The 21,141-nt window shown below is 39.6% G+C and overlaps 1 protein-coding gene across 2 annotated transcripts in view; it reads left to right on the top strand.

Annotated features, from left to right (window-relative positions):
* The first annotated feature begins 1,727 nt into the window (after positions 1–1,727).
* The window catches only part of LOC109040370 (solute carrier family 23 member 1), a 52,065-nt gene continuing 32,651 nt past the window's right edge, over positions 1,728–21,141 (top strand). For both annotated transcript variants that reach the window (XM_072303890.1, XM_072303889.1), the window contains exon 1: positions 1,728–1,889. The gene's annotated coding sequence lies outside the window, so the exon portion shown is untranslated. The remainder of the gene's footprint in view (positions 1,890–21,141) is intronic.

Genomic DNA, 21,141 nt, shown 5'->3' with positions numbered 1-21,141 from the left:
CGACGGTGAAACTACCAAACCACGTATCTCGGTTTGCGACGTCGCAGACTTCTTGTCATACTTCATTTTTTAAATGAAAAACTACTTAACATCCAGTCTTGAAAATTTCTGTGATTTTTCCTCTTTGTGCGGAGAAAATTCCGTGAAAATTTCAAGGAATGATATTGATTTGGTCTACTTCAAAAAAATAAAATGTGAGCGTAGATTTTTAAACACCGCAAACGAGATACGTGGTTTGGTAGTTTCACCGTCGATATCTCGGTTTGCTACGTTGCAGACTTCCTGTCATATTTTATTTTTTAAACGGAAAACCAATCAACGGCAATTTTTTTAAAACTGCCGTGATTTTTCTTCTTTGTCCGAAGAAAATTCTGCATTAACTTCAAGGAATGATGTCAATTTGTTCTCCTTTAAAAAAATAACACGGAGGCGGAGATTTTCAGGCGCCGCAAACGAGTTATGTGATTAACGGCTTACGCCGCCGAAGAATAACTCATAAATGGGAATTTAACTCTTGCGCTTCTCCGTTTCTGAAGAGCCTCTCACGAAAACAAATATCGATCATGCTGCCGTGCTGAGGAAAAACGCCGTATGAACCTTCATACGTTGCCAAATTTCCTTCGATAAAACACGAATTTCCTGGTAAAATCGTGAATCTATTCCTTCCAATTTTTCAGATAATTTTGTTCGCAATTTCACCTAAAGTTCCAGAAAATTTCATGGAAAATGTTCATTAATTTCCTCAATAATAAACATTTTATCGAAGGAAATCCGGCAATTCTCGATTGTCCATACGGCGTTCTTCCTCAGCACGACAGGATGGCTAAAGTGCGAAACCACGTATCTCCAATAAGGTGTTTCAAAATCACTGCTCCTACATATTATATTTCAGAGAGAAACGAGTGAACTACATAACTTTAAATTTCTACGGAATATTCCATTAACAAAGAAGGAAAGTCAATGAGGTTTTCAAGAAATTGAGTTGACTAGTTTTCCGATAAAAAAATTAAATATAAGATGAATTTTGCAACGATGTAAACGGAGATGTGTGGTTTTCACTTTTTGGCCATCAAAAAATGCAAAAATAATTTAAAAGTCGAATATTATGAAAGACTGCGTTATTCGATAAGAAAAATTCGCTGAAATCTATCGCTGTTTGTTTCGTACTCTAAACAGATTTCTCAACATTTTGGTTATCAAGCATCATCGGCAAACAGAGGTTGATCCAGCAATTTGGCAACACCGTATTTCCTAATAATAAGGATAATAACAACATTCCCATTTGAAAGGTACTTATGAGGTACTATTTTAGATTTTTAACCATTTTTATTTTGATTTATCCAACTGAGGATGGCTGAATTTTCAGCCGAAACCTTTCAGTTTTGTGTATGTGAAATTTTAGCCTTGTTACCCGCTTTTTAAATTGTTCTTTTATTGTATATCTTGTCACGGGCTGCAGAGCATCTATCATATTTCATCGTATTTCCTCCCTTTGAACCTATGCTCAATAATCGATTCTTGTCGGAGCACCTGAGGCCTGGCCCCTCCAAGGATCGATACATTTCCATAGGTTTAAATGGAGAAAAGACAATGTTGCCAATTTGCTAGATCCGCCAATGTCGGCAAATCTAAGTGTCACCTCCAAAAATAACTTTTACTTAATAGTGCAGGGGATCTCTAAACCATATTATCTCCGCGTGGTTCAACCTATGCTCTTTCTTACATCATTCCCATTTTGTTTTTTTCCAGCTATTTTGGCCCGTAATTTTATTTTCGGAGGAGAGAAGTGCTCGAAATACTTCGACACTGAAAACGCCTGTGACGTGATTTGCTGCTGCTCCATTTTGACGGGCTTCTTTTGACAGTTCACGGATACGGCCAAACATCATGTGAGTAAACTTTGCTTGTCTATTCGCGCCAGATTATTTATTGTCAGAGTGACACGAGGAAAATGATGGGTCAGTATTCTACCGTCGGAGATCAAAGCGCGATACTGCCGTGCTTATGAAGAACGCCGTATGAGCCTTCAGGCGTTGCCAAGTTTCCTTCGAGTAAAAACAGAATTTACTTGGAAAATTGTTAATATATTTTCCAAAATTTTCAGACAATTTTTTGCGCAATTTAATCTAAAATATCTAAAAATTTCGAGGAAAAATATGCATGAATGTGGTCAAAAATACATATTTTATCGACGGAAATTTGGCAACTCTCGAATGTTCGTACGGCGTTCTTTCTTAGTACGGCAGGATATAAGTGTCGACATTTTTTCAAATTTTTGCAATGATTTCGCACAAGTCGTAAGCTAATAGTCAGAACAGACATTTTCTCACAAATGTCTTAGCACATGACCCAATTTCGATTATCAACCAAGTTCTGCATGTCCTTAACAAAAAATGATAGCCTACAACGGGAAATGGCTAAAAATATCAAATTTTCTTGAACTTGGAAAGAATGCAATCCAAAACCAATTTGTCCTCCTTGGGATTAAAGTAAAAGTATATCAATCAAACTTGCAGAATGGACTGTCAACATTACCGTCGCAACATTGTCATTCCATACATTTCAGGAACTATTATTGTATTTCATTGCGAACGCGAAATGTCATTTAAAATATGTCAAATTCACGCTTTAGATCAGTAGAAAGACATAATTTAAGGCTAATCCCCGCATTTCCGCCTAGTTGCCCTGGCAATACTGCTGTAGAATTTGCTTGGGATGTTGAGATGCGCCTGAAAATTTTCGCCGTTGAAACAGCTTGTAACGTTGCCTTGCAAAATTGAAATAACGCCGCTTGCATTATCGCCAACAACATTGTAACAAGATCTGTTTATTACTGTTGGGTCGAACATAAAGCTTCACCTGTTACAGTTCTTATCCTGTTTCTTCTTTTTTATTGGCAAGCTAGACAAGGTAAAATTTTAAAGACTTTCCGTCATTATCCATATCTATGAAAATATGTTTCTGGAAAACTTTCAAGCTACACTATGGGCTTATTTCCTTTAACAGAGAAATTGAGGTAATGTTACATAAAGAAATCAGATGACGTTATAGCGCACAGCTATACTTTGGCACAAATAATGTAATCAAAAAGATAAAATAGTTGAGTCAATTTTCAGATATCTTTCCTTTGACTGGTCGTGAAGTTTTGCTTGTCATTGTCGATAACAGAAAGAAACAGCAGCACAGGGGACACTAAGAAGTATTGTTAAAACAAGCATCTGAGATCCAAAAATTTCAAGAGTGCAAAGTTGCAAAAGGAAGCAACTGATTGCAAAAAATACTTGCAAATGACTCGAAGCGTGGGGCGGAGGCATTGCCTCTCTGTCGGTTCGCCTTCAGTTTTCAGTGTAGGCAACCCGAGCTCCCGTGTGGCCGAATAGTGGTATCACTCTCAAATGTCAACAAATGTTGGCGATAATCATTGTTTCCAACTGTGGCGTGGCGTGCTTTGTGGTCTATCGATATTTCCCCAAAACTGTGGCAAATAATCGATTATTAAGGTGTTCGCTGCGAATGCCCTGTCCATAGATTCTTTTCTGTAGGTCTAAATGGCACATCAATCGATAAATCGCAAAGCACGCCACGAATGGGAACGTAGTTAGTGTTTGTATGCCATTTAAAGTTGCGCAGTTACACGATGTCACGCGAAGCAAATCTCAAAGGCCTCATTCATCTCTCTTTTAAATCAAAAATCGGTTTCATCAACGACACGCCTGTCGCACCCGCCATTTTCGTGTCCTCTCTGACGTAAGCGCGTAGCTCGATTTTCACGTGAGCCCTGAAAAACATGAATTTATATGGAGAGTAGGGCTCAAATGGAAATTGAGGTACGTTCCTACGTTATAGGGAAGAGGTTTCAGTCTGAAATTGGTTCCTTCCTGCCTCACTTTCATGCCGGATTACCAGTGGCGTGGCGTGCTTTGCGATATATCGATTGCTCCGCCATTTAAACGTATGGAATTTGATCGATAGAAAGGGTGTTCGCAACGAACACCTTGAAAATCGATTCTTCACCATAGTTTCAAAGGGGGAAATATCGATAATCGATTGTTCACACCTCAACACTGCGCATTACGGTAAAAAACCGTAAGTGCATTCCGAGACGAGCCGCGAGAATGATCGATTATCGATACTTCCTTAATTGAAGGAGTGATAAAGTATCGATTATTAAAGTGTGCGTTGCGAACATCCAGTGATCAATCCTTCTATGTAGGTTTAAATGGCAGATTAATCGATATATCGCAGAGCCCGCCACGCCACTGGATGCTGACCGTGGTTCATCCAGACATGCACTCACGGCTCTCTTCCGTAAGTTCCGTAACACGACAGTCTCGCTCGAGATTACTCCAACTCATCAGGTCCCCTCTTAAAAAGTCTGTCTTGTTAATTTGCTGTGCATTGCGAGACTTAAAATAGTAACCTTTACGCAGCCCTCAGCTTCATTATAAAAAGTTCGAAGCATCGTTAAAACAAGTGCAGCGAACATTGTATTAAACAATGACTAAAAGGTAGTAGCATTGAATGTATCGGTATGTGTGGCATGTAGCCAAGTGCTAGAAATAATGTAACATTTTTAACATCAATATCAATAATCAGCCCGCTGGTGTTAGGGTAGCAGCAAGTGGAATTACATCAGCATTCGAGAGTTGTAATTGTTCCAATATCCCTGGTGCTGCATTAGTGTCTCAGATGAAAGTATCAAAAGGGAGCGCAATCTAATACCTCAACGCTCAGCTCTGATGCAGGTTGCCAAAAGAAATCGTGTGAATTCGGTGCTAAAATTTTGACACAAATTGGCCAAAACATTAGGGTGCTTAACGTCGCATGACACCAATTTCACGAATTATTTTCATCGGATCAAATGATTTTAACAGTAACTGACCATTATCTTCGACCTTCTCAGCATCGCAACTTAAATTGAATCGATAAGCCCTAAATATTCCATCGGCGTATAACAACAGTCTCCAATAAAATGGGCGACGCGATGGCCACACCATAGCATTGTTGACACACTTTGGTTTTGGGGTTTGATGGACTGTGTCCTCAGCTATATCAGCTAATGGCGTTAAACTAGAGAACAGCACTTGCTTACTCAATAGTCACAAAATATGAACTTCTTTTGCCAAAGCGTCACTTTCCGGCCGAAGTATCACAAGCGCCATACGACGTTTCAAAATGTTCGTCGTCATTTTATTTTTTTACAGAGAAATTGTTCAACGAAGCTGTCTGAATTCAACTGAATGAGTTCAACTGAATTTTCTGTGTAGTGCCACTAAAATTCAGTGAAATTTCTAGCAGATTCAACGAACTATTTCTCCTTAAAAAACTAAAATGGCGGCGGAAATTTTAAAATGTCGCATGTCGCTTGTGATACTGTGACCGGAAGGTGAAGAATTGAGAACCATTCCAATACTTTTAGTTCCTTTAACCAAAAAGAACTAGAGAAAGTAGTACCTACGATAGGAAAATTCAATCCAGTTTTCTGGCGTTCACTACACGTGTGATTTTACGGAAGTGCATGCAAGGAAGAACCTCCTTCGTAAGTGCTTTGCGTGACATATTCAGTTTACCGCCTCCCGAATGGCTGCAATGATCGATTAAACACAATCGGATCGTGAAAAAATCCGCAGTGACTAAAATGTTTCATATTATCTTCAACAGCTTTATAACATCATTGCAAAAGAGTATTTTTACCCCTGATCGTGTGAAGATGAAACCTCCTTCCCTTTAATCATGAACCGATTCATTTAATTGATATTCGATCATTTGATTCTGATCGGGTTCGACTCATGTGATGATTGATTTGCGCTTTGAATTGATCTCTAATTGCACGTTGTCTTTGATGGTGAATACTTGCACGCATCGCGGCATCGCGTTAATATTTGTGATTCAGTTTTTCGCGTGCAACGATTATTACTTACGTTTGCTTGGCACGCAATATCAGCGTAATGGGTATCACCATCATTGTAAGCAAAAACGAGAGAGAGAAACAGTCGAGCGAGAGAGTAAAACATTGTATTTCAAAATTCGAACCATTCAAACATATGCAGCATTAGAATGTTTCTTTATTTTCTTGTAAAAAATAAATCACGCAAGAAATCACAGATGTCACTACCGCGGTGGATGACGTCAAAAACCCGACTTTTCAAAGGGCGATATCTTTGATAACATTGAACGTAGAAAGTTACAGTTTGAACGGATCTTATTATTTTTAGCAAATCTACAAGAATCAAGCATCAAACACGATTCTATGACCAGCGCAACTGGCCCATTCACATGCCTAATCCCATTCTATTGAGTAGGCTATTCATCAAAGGTACAATGAGAACCACAACTCCGCACAGATGTTTGTGTAGTATGTGGGAAAAATGAAGGCGTTTTCGTTTTCCGTTACATTAATCTATTCGAGGTGCTGTCGCGGTGCAGGCAAATCGCCTTCACTTTTGAAATTATGCAACACGCGCATCCCCAGAGCACGAATAGTTGCATCAAGGCGTTGTCATAGTTTTAGTGATCACGTGGTGATCTACTAACAATGAGCCCAATCTCATTGAGCGTCTATCATCAATGTTTCTAAGTTAATAACCAAAAGAGACTTCGTAGCCAAGAATCACTTTACTGAGAAAGGTTTGAATGGTCGTGTTCGGCTCGGAAAGGGTCGAGAGTTTAAAAAAAAAAGATTTTAGATTTATTTCTTTGTTTGTTTCTGCACAAAAAGGCTAATACAAGTAAGTCAAGTTATACATTAATATTTTAACACATTTATCAAATAGGGAAAATAATTAAATCACATAATAGTAGGTCCAAAAAGTTGCATTATTTCGTGAAATAACATTTAATTAATGGAATCACTTTTTGTACCGAGTCGTAGACATAGTTTTTAGTTGCAGGTAAATAAAAAAAAAATCAGGCGAACTCGGAAATGTTGAGGAAAAAGGAAACAGGCTATGGTGCAGAGCATGGCATCGATCTGATTCGTACGAATGATGGTGAATGCAACATTTTGAAGAGTATGCTCTTATTTAATCAATGGAGAATTGGCATGCAAATTTTTTATTGCTTTGTCTGAAAGTGCATAAAGAGCTGATTTCACAATATTTTTTATAATTTTTTTCCGATATGGAAAATACTATTAAAATCGATTTAAAAGTGAGAAAATTCACCGCCTAGTGACGTCATCTGGCGGCATTTCCCATGTAAACACATTTATTTTAGCAGATTATATCATTTCGTCATATCTTCTCCAATAATTGTTCAATTCATGAACCAAGGATATCCTCGTGCTCATTTCACTCAGCAGTTCCCACTTAAACACGAAATTTATCAAATTTCAGACACCTGCAAATTCTCTATTCCTAAGATTAATTTGAAGTTTTCTCTCAGTTCTGGCATCGAGGCGTATTTCACCTATGAATGAAGTCAAACCCGAGGTTTCGTTCAGTCAAATAATTGAGTTGCGCTACTCAGGATCGAGGCAAAAATTAGAATTGCAAATATATTTTAAGTCTTATCGATCTTCGTACTTTACCGGAGCAGAGCAGAGGTGGCCTCTTTGTTAACGCAACGCAAACCTTGTTATCAGGAAAGCGGCGCCTCGCATTCTCAAACCAGGCGTCTCGCATTGTTGTGGAAATAGAAGGAGTAAGAATAGGCACGTTCTTTTTACAAGACTCAAAAGCAGGATAAAAAGAAGTTGCGAAAGATTCTACCACTTAAAAACAAGAAGAAAAGAACAGAACAGATTGGATTACATTTTGCAAAAAGGAACCACTATTTCTGGCTCTTCCATAAAAGCACGTATCTGAATGGGGAAATTAACGGCATATATCGTCGTCTCCGGCACGAAGGAACGTAAATCCACTCCAAGGTTGTCAAATTGACTCAAACAATTAACTTATGATACATAAATGTACGTAAGCAATTTTTATCCAAAATATCTCTGTTTTTTGCTCGGGATCTAGAGAAAAATCAGGGAAATTTTCAGTCAGAAATGCCCAAAATTCTCTTGATTAATAGGCAATTTGCGAGGAGAAATTTGGCAACATTGGAATGGAGTTACGTTCTTTTGTCCGGGAGACGACGATATGTTGCTTCTAAAATGAGCCGGAAATAGTGGTTCCTTATTGCAAAATGTAATACGATTGATATTGACCGTAGAATGTATTTGACAACGATTTTTCTTTTGAAAAACATTATTTACTGCGGAGTAGTTTTGAATTTAATTATATGTCGCACATTTTATCTCGTAAAAATATAGAGTCGAGAAAAAAATTTCTATTTTGAAAATGTAATTGTATTTAATTTGACATACCTACCGAGCCCAAAGATGACGTGGATTACATTTTGCAAGAAGGAACCAAGAGCATTCCAATGTTGCGAGGATTTTGCAACGTACATTTTTTGCAATACAATTACTGAAATAATGAAAACAATCAAATTTACAAAGGTAATTTTCGTCTTGAATTGCGAGTAAAGATAAAACTTGTATTGATGAGCAGTTTATATTCGTAGGGCAAAGAAAGTTGCACATTCTTAGCGATGTTAGGATGCTCCTGGTTCCTTTAGGTATGCAAAATGCAATCCACATGTTTTTCTTTAAAAAATTGGAATAGGATCGAAAATTTTGATACATCGCAATGAAGATACGTGATTTTGTACTTTAGTCGTCATTGTAGACACAAACCGTAAGTAAATGACTTTAAGGTATGAATCAATTTAATTTTAACTAACCATCAAGAAGTGAAATGGTGTGAAAATGAAGTGCGCGGATTATACGAAGGATAGCGGAACGCGACGCCGCACAGTGGATCGAGTCAATAGGAGAGGTCGGACAAAATTCTGAAACTTTAAACGCTTTTAACTCCGTTTTTACAAAACTTTGAGGTTCTAAAAGTGGTTCCATTGGTGTCCTCGTGAAATTATCTTCTAGAGGCACCCCTTAAAATTTTAAATGTTGCAAAATAGACATCAAAATTTGCAGTTTTATTCAAAAATTTCATGTCCGGCCTCTCCAATAGACTCGATCCATTGTGCGCCGCCGCAGTCGAGTCGTGCACGCGCCAATGGGAAGGTCATTTTTCGCCGTTTGAAACCGTGTGCGAAAGTGATTTGAAAAAGCATGACTCTTGCCAACTTGTGCTTTAAAATTACCTACAAAATCCCTAAAAAGGATAAAATGCTAGGAATAAGGTAAACTTGAGCTGGGATGAGGAATCCTGTTTAGATGGAACCCGGCAGCAAGGTGCCAGGGACCAGTTCTATAGGACCCTGGACTCCCGTAAGAGTCAATGTAAAAATTCGTGAGCAGGTACTAGTGCTGCTGTCTCGCGTAGGATCCTCGCAACTCACTGCTGTTATCAGTTGTTGGACTTCATTAAAATCCGTAGGATCGCGTATAACTGCAAAAAATCGAATTTTTCACCGTACTATTACATGCAGCGAGGCCTTCCTGGTCGAAAGGGGTCGAAAAACGTCAAAAATATACTTATTTTTCAAGAATTCAGCCGCCTTATGTGTTATTTTTCAATTTCCGGCTTAACCTCACTTTTGGAGCGGGCGATGGACAGAGACAAGAGACCCTCCACTGGCCTCCTAACGACAGGTGGAAAATTTTACTTTCGGGGATTCAACAGTTCCTTATGGACAATTATTAGGGAGCAACAGTCATCACCTCAATTTCGGCTGTTGACCTACCTACATGGTCGATGATGAGCTTTTGGTGACGTCATGAGCCAAACAAGTCTCGCAAACTTCGGCCATTTTCGACTTGTTTGCAAAACGAAACTGCCAACACGTTGTTAAACATCAACCATGTAGGTAAGTCAACAGTAGAATGCTGAAGTCCCGAAAGTAAAAGCTTCCACAATGGCCAAGATACTAGTGGAGGGTCTCTTGTCTCTGGCGATGGATGAGTCGAGATTCGGGGGGAAGGATCCTCTGAGTTGACTAGGATCCTACGCGAGAATGCGCTGCAATCACCCGCTCACAACAGAACGGCGTCCTATAGAACTCGTCCCTGAAGGTGCCGAACTGAATTAATTATGAAATATTGACACCAACCTGATATAAAGCTACTACCAACTTGGTCTCAACATTGCCCCCATGATGATACCATATTGGTTTCTTCTGGTCACTTTGAGCAAAAATGTATTGGCACCGAAATAAATTAGCCGCGGAGGCCACACAAGAATTTTCCAAATTAATAGAGCAATTTTTTTTGTCTCACTTGCCCCATGTTGATATCATGTTGGCGTCAATATGGTACCATGTTTCACTCACTATCGTTTTTAGTAGGGTTGACAAGGCAGTATGGGCTAGAGTACCTTTATAGACAGAGTATGGCCATTCGTATCTTTTTACTACAGGAAAACTGTTCCGCTTTTTGATTGGTCAACGAGTTTTTAGGCTTCATGATGCTCTTACGGCCGTAAATAAACAAACAAAATGGCGGCTCACAGTAACATCGATGAGAAGCTAAATTTAACAAAAATTTCAATTATGCGGCAGTAACAATTTAAACGAGCATATCTGCGAATAACACACGAAAAACACATGAAAACATTGTTAAATCGCCTTTCACCTTTATCACAGGAGGATGTAAGATGTGCATAACCTCAATCTTTTTTTTTTTTTTTTTTTTTTTTTTTTTTATTGCTGGTTTATTGGCTTATGTTCCGTTGGAACCTACAGCCATCGATAGACAGTATTTATTGTCCTTAGACATCTATAGGATCTGGGCACATCCATGCTCCAGGCTTTCAAATTTTCAGGGATTAAGGCCGGGTGGAATCTGTTTCTGCAGATCCACTCGTCAGTTCCATGAAAATTTGTCGCCACCACCGGGATTCGAACCCGGGACCCATTGACCTAGAGTCAGACGCGCTAACCACTAGGCCAACCTGGCCGGCAACCTCAATCTTGCTTGCTGATAACAGCCATCTTGTTTGTTTATTTACGGCCGTAAGAACATCGTGTTAGCCTATTTTCACGCGACCAATGAAAAACCGGAACAGAAATGGCCTTACTCTGTCTATAAAGGTACTCTAGTATGGGCGAGAATTTCCGGAGGATAATTCGGCGGAGTCGGCGAGGATTCCACGTGGCCCTTTAGTCCTGATTCGCCGCTTGGCGCGTGTGACGTGATGGCTCGTCGTGGGCACTCACCTTGCATCACTAATTAGTAATTAGTCCTGTATAATATCCACCGGGATTCGACTCTTGTCTCCGGCTGTCGCGTGCCCGCACTTCATTCCTTCACACACTCACACGAGTAACTCACGCAGGCACTCATTCACTCACTCTTATTCTGATGGGCTGAGTGTTGAATCTGATAGACAAAGCAATAGACAAAGAAGACTTAGGGAGTATGGAGCGATCATATTGGTTGAAATGGTTGAATCCTATAGACTAAGGGAGAAAATGATGGACTAACTGTAGAGTCTGACTGATAGGCAAAGCAATAGACAAAGAAGACTTAGGGAGTATGGAGCGATTTTCAGGGCCGGATTTACCTACTTGCCGCCCACGGGCCGCCTGTATTTTTCCGCCCCTTCTCATTTGTTTTGAAACATCAGTAGATCGTATTCGACAGTGGTTCGATGTATCGTTTGGTTCAAAACAATAGAGCATAACCTCATACAAAAATTTTAGGATTTAATTTGGAAAAGCTGAAAATGATAAAATTCTCTAACAACTTTTCATTGCCATTTGGTGCTCGAGAGGATAAAAATTCGATCACACAAGACCCGTTACCTCAGATTTCTAAATTGACTTTTGAGGCTGTGGTCACATATTGAACCAATCGATATCAATATAATCTCACCTTTGTGATCTAACGAATACGATCTACAGAAAACATCAAGTGAACGTGCCGGTGGAGGAGGAGTGTTTGGACAAGGCCTTCCATTTATAAAAAACTAACGAAAAAATTATGGAAGAACAAACATAAATGTGGTTAATAATTTTAAATTCCGCCGCTGCCCGACCGCACTGTGTTGGCGCAATGCGTGAAGTATTCATGCAGTCTTGTAGGCGCTATGCGTTTCACGCCGACTGCTGCTGACCGCAGTGTATTTGACTTAATGCGTGAAGTATTCATGCAGTCTTGTAGGCGCTATGTGTTTCATGCTGACCGCCGCACCGCTCCGTTCCAGGTCAAATTGCTTGTTTGGTTTCTCTCTTAACTCGATCAATAAAAGGTGTTGTCTCTTGTATCATCGAAAGACGACAAAATTAGAAATTACTATACTTTCACTCTCAGGAAATGAGAGATTTTGTCGCCTTTTCTCGTTTTTAATTTTTTTTCTGCATCCGATTTTTCTCTCTTTTTTTGATACCTACATTCAAAAAGATTGCAAAATTTGCCGCCCCCTACATTTTGCCGCCATGGGCCGCGGCCCACGTGGCCACCCCCTTAATCCGGCCCTGGCGATCTTATCGGTTGAAATAGTTGGTTCCTTAAGACTAAGGGAGAAAATGATGGGCTAACTGTAGGCAGAGGCGGATCCAGCAATTTGGCAACCCTGCATTGTCTCCATTTAAACCTATGCTAAATAATCGATTCTTTTTGGAGCACCAGCTCCTCCAAGAATCGATACATTTCCAAAGGTTGAAATGGAGAAAAGACAATGTTGCCAATTTTCTGGATCCGCCAATGACTGTAGGGTCGCTCGTGGGTTGCTGCTTCTAAAAGTTACAACGGTTGTTCCGCTCTATGCAGCAAATTCACTGAAATTTGCGGGAAAAATCCGCACAACCGTTTTCATGTAAAACATTAACTTGCCCCATTAAATTTGAGGAGTCAGGTGGGTGATGTTACTGAGTTATCCCAAAATTCGTTTGATAGCATTTAAATTAGTGCCTCATGAAAAAATTAACTTTATGAGGAGGTGGTAGAATTAGGCCTGAATCTCAAATCCCGGGACCTTGCCGAGGCTCTGTGCTGAACTTTACTCTTGCTTGCCCTCTGCCGTGCTGAGGAAGAACGCCGTATGAACATTCGAGAGTTGCCAAATTTCCCCGAGTAAAACATGCATTTTTGAAGAAAGTCATGCGCATTTTTCCTTGAAATTTTCCGATATTTTAGATTTAATTAGGAGCAAAATTTTCTGAAAAATTGGAAGTAAAATATTCAGAATTTTCTCAGTATACTTGTTGGTTATTCAAGGAAATATGGCAACGCCTAAAGGCTCATACGGCGTTTTTCCGTAGCACGGCAGCCCTCCTCCTAGATCTCATCTCGACGTATTTCGCCTCCACTCAGCCTCAGCGTCTTCGTGCATTATTCATGACTCCCGGTGCGATGTTTGCGTTGACTGTTGAGCGTTGATTGTTGACGGGTGAAGCTGTTAACTCGCCGACGCTAATCGCCGTGAAACATAAAACGGAATGTCGGGAGCAGAATGAGGAAGCGGGATCGCTGAAACCGGAACAGCTCTCATTGTTTCCCGATTTACTGATAGCGACTGACCGCACGGCCAGGCACCAAGTTCAAAATTAGCTCATGCCTAAGTCAGTGCTCGAAAAAAAAACCCCAATCCGACAATCTCAATGGAAAATTTGGACGTATTTCTACCAAGCAGACCTATGTGGAAGTGAGAAATATGGGGTGTGCTCGCTAGTTCTCTGGCCGTAAGAGTGAATGAGAATATTAAAGCGCCAGTGACGTCAGCGGCAATGAAGCCGCCCGCCTCCGCCGCCCCCGTCCGCCCGCCTCCGCATAAACTCATGAGCCCTGTCCACAACGCTCTCTTGCCATGCCCGCGGCTCATATATCCCGCATTCAGTTGACACATAGGTCTGTTTGATAGAATGTAATATCCCGCTTTTCCAATTCTTCAAAAGGAATCACGCCCACTTTTACATTGCTTCTTATGCAGCTTCAACGAGCACACCCTATATTTCTCACCTGCACATAGGTCTGTTTGGTAGAAATACGTCCATTTGCGGGCAAATTTTATATTGCTCCATCTGAGAAGCTTAAAAAGCTGATTTCACAGTATTTTTATGATTTTTTTCTGTCGTAGGAAATTGTGTAAAAATAGGTTTAAAAGTTTGAAAATGCACCTCATAGTGACGTCTTATTGTCATCTGGCGACACGTTCCTTTAAACAAATGCATTTTAGTGGATTAGATCATTGTGTCATATCTCCTCTATTAATTACTCAATGTACAAACCAAGCATATCCTCATGTTCAGTTCACTCGGTAGTTTCACGAAGAGTGTAACATTTCAATGTTGAAATGTTACACAACAATGTTTCATTGTTGTGTGTGCATTTCAATGTTGCCAAATTTTTCTTTGAAAATGGAGAATTTGCATGCAATTTTTTATTGCTTCTTCTGAAATTGCTCAAAGAGCTAATGTCACAGGATTTTTTTACAATTTTTTTGTGATATGGGAAATAGTATAAGAATAGATTTAAGAGTGAGAAAATGAACCGTCTAGTGATGTCATCTGACGGCGATCCCCATTTAAACACACGTATTTTAGCAGATTTGATCATTGTGTTATATCTCCTCTAATAATTGTTTATGCAATGTATGAACTGAGGGTATCCTCATGGTTAGTTCACTCGGTAGTTTCCACTTAAACACGAAATTTATCCAATTTCAACTCTTGCAAATTATCCATCGGTACTTTTTGATGAAATTCGTGAAATTAAATCTTAGAGCTCTGTGGCAGACCACTGAAACCATCAAATAGACCATTGAACAAAGTATGAAATTATACCTCACATTCCCAAATAGCACGGTGTAAGTAAATTTTCAAATAAAGTTCGATTAAGTGCAATAAAATTGCAATATTTTACCATGAAATTATAATTTTTTATATCAATTGGATTGAAAAAATAGTGTTTTCTTAAACTAAATAATTAATTTAATTAACAATTGTTTTAAAATTTTTAATTATCTTAATAGCTTCAGTATCACGCTTTGGTTGATAAATGCCGATTTTAAACGGTCAATGAGATGAGTTACATGTACAAAAGAAATACACAATTTGCAATACAAAGCAAGATTGCAACTTAATTCAATTGTATTGCAATCAATTCAAGGTAGACGCCCCTTCAATTAATAGATATGCAACCTACGCAACAGACCGATGCAGGAGCAAAACTTTCAAAAATTACTTTTCAATCTAATTCAGTGTATTCCTTTTGGGCTACGCATTTGACACGCCAAAATTCCACATAACATGAGGTGTGCTTTGTGGAAATTTCCAAGAATAAAAAATACTCCCAGGAAATGAGCAGCGCCTCTTCATTTTGGTCAGCTCAACTCTCGCGCCATAAAACCGAAGTCCGCACTCGAGTTAAGTAGGGTACAGACATAATTTAGGGGGAGGGGGGGGTTAAGATTAAATTTCATGATCGATTGACGATTACTTTCCTAATTGCGGTAAATTTTACCCAAGAAGTCTGATGTGCATGTATCCGGGGTGATACTACCGGAATGGAGAACGCTGTATAAACATTCGAGACTTGCCAAATTTCCTCCGATAAAATGTTTATTTTTGAGGAACGCTATGAATATCATGCCTTTAAATTTTCAGAAACTTTTGGTGAAATTCTGAAAAAAATTATCTGAAAGATTGGAAGGAAAACATCCACGAGTTTACCAGGAAATTCGCGTTTTATCAAAGAAAATTTTGCAACGCCTGAAGGTTCATACGGCGTTTCTCCTTAGCACGGCAGAATACTTCAGGAGAATAACGTTGAAATGTAGTTAGGTGGTTTAGTCTCAAAAACGACGTATTGAGGCGTGTATCCTGGACGAAAAAAACAGTGGCGTGGCGTGCTTTGCGATCTATCGATATTTCCCCATTTGAAGCTGTGGTAAATAATCGATCATTAAGGTGTTCACTGCGAACACCCTGTTTATCGATACTTTTCCATGGGTTTAAATGGTCGATCAATCGATACATCGCAAAGCACGCCACGCCACTGGAAAAAAAGAACTACCTCCCCAGTAATGGATCCGCGAGCCCTCTCTTCAGCCAATGAGGTGATACTTGCCCTTGGATCCCACGGTTTGTGACCATCACCCCCTCCCCGAACGAAGTTGGAGTTCATAACTATGAAGCAACATCTGGTTTATTTCGCAGGACGATCGTTTGGAAAAGACTCTTGTTCGGTAAAAAAATATATTACGGGCAATTCAAACTTAGAGGTGGCTCTGCGCCCATTAAACGCCCTATTGAAACCCTAACCGGAATTAAGTACGTGCTTATCGATGAAGTCCCGGTCCGTCTTGGGACTCTGTAAACAATTGATTGTTGCCATTTTTAGCAAAAAAATCGTCAATTTTTGACGAGGAATCGTGTCCTTAGAGGTAAATCTTATTAAATGGACATGTTTGGACCGCGTTAAGCAGGGAGAAACCAAGCCACATCAGCTATTGCCAAATTTAACTGGGCAATTTAATTTTTACATGAAAACGGTTGTGCGGGTTTTTATGTAAATTTCGGTGAATTTTCTGCATAGTGCAAATCCAATTATTTAAAATTTTCCAAGAAATCCACACAAACGTTCTCTTGTAAAAAATTAAATTGCCCCGTTAAATTGGCAATAGCTGATTTGGCTTGGTTCCTTTCTGCTGGTCCCAGTATAAGCAGATCTTTCATTTCTGCTGAAATTCTAACATCAAAACACGATTCTACAATCCAAAAAAGCCGTATACTCTCCAATGGACCTTTAGACAAGGTACGAATTTAAGCAATCTGATACATGTTTCTTAACCAGAATTTCACGTAGAACACAATTCGCACAACGAAAATTACTAAAACCAACTCCTAACGAAGATATTAACGTCTTTATTTCACATTGGTTACGAGGAATTTGAACTGCCCGCTCACAGGAAACTCAAACTCAACGGTTTCAGCTATCTTCTAAATCGAGCTATGTTCATTTCCACCATGTGTTGTTCAAACTATTAGCAATTTGCTATAGCTGAGCCAGAGCGTCAAGATCGAGGTTGCCAGATTTTTATATCGCAGAGACTACGATGATAATGTTTAGCGCGTGATGTGAATCACGTAGAGCATTGAGTTTTCATGAGAGGGTGGTTTCAATTCAAGCACCAAGAATCATTCAATATCTTCGGAGGGAGTTTATTCCGGAAATTTTCATTGTGCGCATCGTGTTTTACGTGAAATTTTAGTTAAGATACATGTATCAGAATGCTGAAATTCGTACCTCGTCTAGTGGTCCATTTTCCCACGGTAATGAATGATCATACCGAGCGTATTTTTCCGTGAAAACGGCAACGACGATTTGAAGTTGCCGCATCGCATCGATTGCGGAACGTTGCATCAATCGATTCTTCCTGGAATTCGATTATTGTAGATTAGAAGTGACAGCTGCCGGCGAGCAAGCGTGAATCATCACTCTGTATTTTTAAGTCGGCTACGAATTTCGGGAATATTTCTCATCATCCGAAAGAGAACCCGAGATTAAAAATAGCCGAAATCGCCGCGTCTTTCAGCGAGGAGGTTCAGTTATGACGTAGCTAGTCCAAGATTGGCGAACCTATGCTCTGAGAAAAATAAAAGCAGTGAAAAAATTGGATTACATTTGAACATATTCATGATAAAAGGAACTATGCTACACGCAACCCCTATGCACATAGTTTAGCATAAATACGTCCATTTTGCAGTAAGGAGCCACTATTTCTGGCCCATTTTACAAACAACATACCTGTTGTTGGTTTCCCTATGCAGATATGCGCTTTCATGGCGAAGAATTGAAATATTTTTGCAGAAACAAATTTCTCTACACCGAGTTCCATGTTTTTAGTACCAAGAATCAATCATCAAAACATGATTTTTCGACCACCGCAACTGCGGGCCGATTATTGAAACTGATAGACAAAGCTATAGACAAAGACGACAAAAGGGATTTGGAGGGATCCTATTGGTGGAAGCGGGTGGTGGCAATAGACATAGGAGGTAGGTAATGGACTAACTAACGGCAACCCACGAAAAACCTGACAGTTAGTCCATCATTTTCTTCCTTAGTCTATAAGAACCAATCATGTCAACCAATAGGATCGCTCTATACTCCTATGTCTTCTTTGTCTATCGCTTTGTCTATCAGTTTCAATAATCGGCCCGCTGACCCATTTAGTGAGGATCTCTTCGGTCCCTCCATTTTCTCTTTGTCTATCGCTTTATCTATCAATTTCAATAATCAGCCCGCTGGGAAGGCGCGCGCTGATGAACAAGCAACAGGTCCGGGATAAATAAAAGTCTAAAAGGAGGGGCCGAGCCGATGCGCTTTCAGCCCGTTTTCCCCGCGGAAGCCTCGCGGATTTTTTAATCAATTCTGCATTGTGCCCGACTACGTTTCCGCGCCATTCATTCCCGCGCCTCAAACCCAGAATAGAACTTTTATGGGAGCGCAACAATATACTTAAACTACGGAGCGCATTTTTCACCGTTGCCGATTTTTCTCACAAACTGGTCCTGCAATTATTTTTTTTTTGTTTTTATTTTTTTTAAATTTTTAAGAACTTCTATAATTTACGTTCAGTTTAAGGGTGGTTTCACGATGGTTTAATTGCCACGACTCAACAGGATCGGATTTCTCCCTATCGCAATCGCACATTTGAGCAAAACCCCGAGGTTATCGCGACGGCTTTTCGGATTTTCGAAGCCCCTTGCTCCGTAGGTAATTTTTCTCACAGTCCCTGCAATAAAAATGCCTACTCAGCAAAAAGTTTCGAAAATCTGAAACTTTCTCAAAGCTCTGTCGCGTCGAAATGACGCGCTCCTGGGAAATTTTGTGCAATATTTCTGCTCTTGATTGATACCAACTAGACAGAACTTCTAATTTACGTTAAGTTTAAGGGTGGTTTCACGAAAACTGGAATAGTTTTGTCGCCGTAACAGACAACACATTTGTCGGTCATATTTTCAGTAAAAATGATAATAACTCGATTTTTTTCGCATTAATCTATAAAGGATTACGTATTGTAACGCTTTCGAATGATATATTGCTCCACATCTCAATTATTATTATGTGAATTCCGAAAATGTGCTGTCTGTTATGCCGTAAAAATTCAGCCTAACAGACAGCACTTTTTCGGTCATTTACATACAAAAATTGAAAAGTAGAGCAATACATCTTTGAAAAACGCAATTCCGGACACCCTGTAGAGTATGATGATTTGGTCTTTAAATACTCGCACCTATTTTAAGTAATCAAGATTATGAGTTTCATGTGTCAAAAACATGGGCAATTTGCAATGCGATAAAAATTGTCACTTACCTCTTTTAACTTTATAGCAATAAATTTCAATAAAAAGTGCTCATTCAATCGACGGATGGGCAACATACACAACATTCCAATGCATTAGCAATTTTTTCACCATAAAATTGCAATTTAATGCAATCTTTACTATACTTGGGTATATTTCCTCTCTTCTGAATTCGTCTCCAGTAAGACTTTGAAACCTATTAAAGCGCCATACGTGGCAACTCTAAGTAATCAAGAAAATAAGTTTCATGTGTCAAAAAGATAGGTCATTTGGTATGTAATGAAAATTGTAGCTTACCTATTTTTATTTTATCACAATAAATTTCAATGAGAAGTGTTCCTTCAATCGATAGGTAGGCAAGATACACAACATTCCAATGCAGTAGCGACACTTGCACCGTAAAATTGCAATTTAATGCGATCTATGCTACTTGAGTATACTTCCTCCCTTCAAATGCTCTTGTGTCAGAAAGATAGACAGTTTTCAATGCCATGAAAATTGTAACTTATACCTTTTTTAACTTTATTGCAACACGGAAAAAAATATTCAATTGCTAAAACGAAGTAACTGCAATGTTTCAATGTAGATTTTAGAACAAAAAAATGCTACTTTAACCACCCCCGTGATTTAATTAGCTCATAATAGTTGTTAAAGTAGCATTTTTTTGCTGTAAAATCTACGTCGAGACGTTGCAGTCGCTTTTTTTAGCAATTGAATTCTTAAATCAGCAATTTAATTTTTTCCGTGAATAATTTTCAATAAAAAGTGTTCCTTCAATCAATAGATAGGCAACATACACAACATTCCAATGCAGTAGCAGCACACTCACCATAAAATTGCAATATGATGCAATCTGTGCTACTTGTGTATACCACCTTTCTTCTGAGTTTGTCTCCAGTAAGACTTTAAAACCCCTCGAAGCGCCACACGTGGCAACTCTTTAGTAGTAAAAAAAGTGGAAGCCCTGCTCCAGTTTCCCCGTGCGCGTATCTTTGCATACCGCGGAATTGAAGGCGGCAGGTGCAATTGTCTGATGCCCCTCCCCACCAACCACCTCATCCAACCACTCATCCCCATCTCGACGAGAAAAACCCACCCCCGCCTGCGAGCGACTCCGAATCACGTCTCGCTTGGGGTCAGTGGCGTGGCGTGAATTGCGATATATCGATTGTTATGCCATTTAAACCTATGGAAAAAGATCGATTATTAGGGTGTTCGCAGCGAACACCTTAGTAATCGATTCTTTACCATAGCTTCGAATGGCGAGATATCGATGATCGATTATTCACGCCACGCCACTGCTTGGGGTCTGTTTTCCAAGTTGCCAGTCAGTCACTTGTTGCGCAAATTCCCTTTCAGAGACACCTATTCACCGGAATTGCGGTGCTCATCCTCTGGGAATCGATTGATTTCACCCTAAAATTCACTTTGAGTGGTACGTATTTATGCTAAAAAGAACTATATGCATAGGCTTTACGTGCAACATAGTTCTTTTCAGCATAAATACGTTCAGTTGAGCGATTTTCACAACCAGAAATAATCGCAACTAAAGTTACCTCCCGGCGTAAGTATCACAAGTACCATGCGTCATTTCAAAATTTCTGCCGCCATTGTATTATTTGCACGGAGAAATGGAGATGTTGCAAATGTGAGGAATTTGCGATTTGACTGTTGATTCATATGTAAAAGTTCGCGAGAAACACGATGGCGCCACTGGTTTTCTCTGAAATCAACTCCCAAGCTCAAAAAAGCTCTCAAGTTGAGGCCAGAATGGAGGGGATATCCCACCCTACCCTGAGAGTCCACCTCTACATCAAGACAAACTCTACATGCGAAGATAGGGAGCAAATACATTACCAAGGTTGCCGTGTTTTCAGTTTTAGAG

Source organism: Bemisia tabaci, chromosome 9 (assembly GCF_918797505.1).
Source record: "Bemisia tabaci chromosome 9, PGI_BMITA_v3".
Lineage (NCBI taxonomy): Eukaryota > Metazoa > Arthropoda > Insecta > Hemiptera > Aleyrodidae > Bemisia > Bemisia tabaci.
This window is presented reverse-complemented; position numbering and strand designations above follow the sequence as displayed.